Here is a 1,465-nt window from a genome sequence, read left to right as displayed (position 1 = left end):
CATTTCAGAGGATGTGTCCATAATCACATCAAAGCAATATTTCCATTCAGCAAAAGCATGATTTAAAAAAAAAGGGGGCACCAAATAAAGAAAAAATAAACAAAAAAACTCTAAATTGGCTGACGGACATTTTGATTTCTTTTTCCAGACATGAAAAAGAAATTTCATCAGTGCAAAGTTGACTAATGACACTCACTACTCCAGCCTTGGGTTCAAAATGAGATTATTCTCATAAATAAATTCAACCAATATTAATTAAGAAGTTATATGTGTGTTGGGCTCTAAAGCTGAGAGTAGTCAGACATGATTCCCAGTCTGAAAGAGCTTGCTGCTGGTTACGGTAGGAGGGGGACGGTGAGGAGAGACAGATAAGCATACATAACAAATAGAATATAGTAAGCGTATAATGGAAGTATGCACAAAACTGTATAGGAATCTAGAGCGGAGTACAGCTAATTCCCCTAGACACACACAGTCAAGGAAAAGTTTCTCATCCCAGGAACCCTTCTCATACTGTAAGATGTTTTATGCCTTCAACATATAGGTCTATGTCCTTATTTGTCCTTTCACAGATGTTTTCTTCTTGGCAGAAGTCCTTAATTGTCAGTAGACCTCTGGCTTTCTGAGCTGTAAATCCCTCTGCTCCACCTATTATGTTGAAATACACATTATATGTTGTTTTTTGTTACTCCATCATAACTGAAGCCTTAGGGAAAAAAACTTACTATTGCTAAAAGCTTAGATCTTGTCATTGTTGCCGTGGTATGTAAAACAAATAGAAAACAAATCGCTTGTAGTCTCCTTTGGAAATGAGTAGCCCAAAAGATGGGACAATTCTGAAAAGCCAATACTTAACAGTAGTCACTCTTACAGTGCTGGGGTTATTGCAAAGACATACACTCATCTCTTGACAAAGCCACAGGAATCCCTATGGGCTTTGCAACCTACTGGAAAGAATGGGCGAAAGATGAATGTATCTTGAGGAGTATCTTAGAAAGAAACCACCACTAAACGTGTTATCATAACCATAGTATTTTCACTTGTATAAGTAGGAAAAATATGAATGAACCATTCTTGTATTCCCGAGTAGCTTTCCTTTACTGCACATTTTAGAATCAATGTCCAATATCATCTGACTACTTACTTCAACTTGCCCTTATGAATCTGATGACACTTAAAGACTGACTAATCCATTTATCCCAATGGGCATTCCAGGAAATTGTCCTTGTTTATTGCCATCTTCAAATCACGGAAAAGCATAAAAAAATGAGAGAAAATAATTATTTTTACTATCTGATCCTAAATGTTAAAGAAGCACCCTATTCTTAAAGGCTGGCCCCATCATTTGCAAATTAATGCACTGCTGAAGATGCAAACTATCTATATAACTGCTCTCGAATTTCATTAAAACTAATCGGAAGTCCTTTTTTTTTTTTTTTTTTTTTTTTTTTTGGGTCCCGGGCCC

This window comes from Lipotes vexillifer, unplaced genomic scaffold (genome assembly GCF_000442215.2).
Source record: "Lipotes vexillifer unplaced genomic scaffold, Lipotes_vexillifer_v1.1 scaffold341, whole genome shotgun sequence".
In the NCBI taxonomy this organism is placed as follows: domain Eukaryota; kingdom Metazoa; phylum Chordata; class Mammalia; order Artiodactyla; family Lipotidae; genus Lipotes; species Lipotes vexillifer.
Note: the sequence above shows the minus strand (reverse complement) of the source record.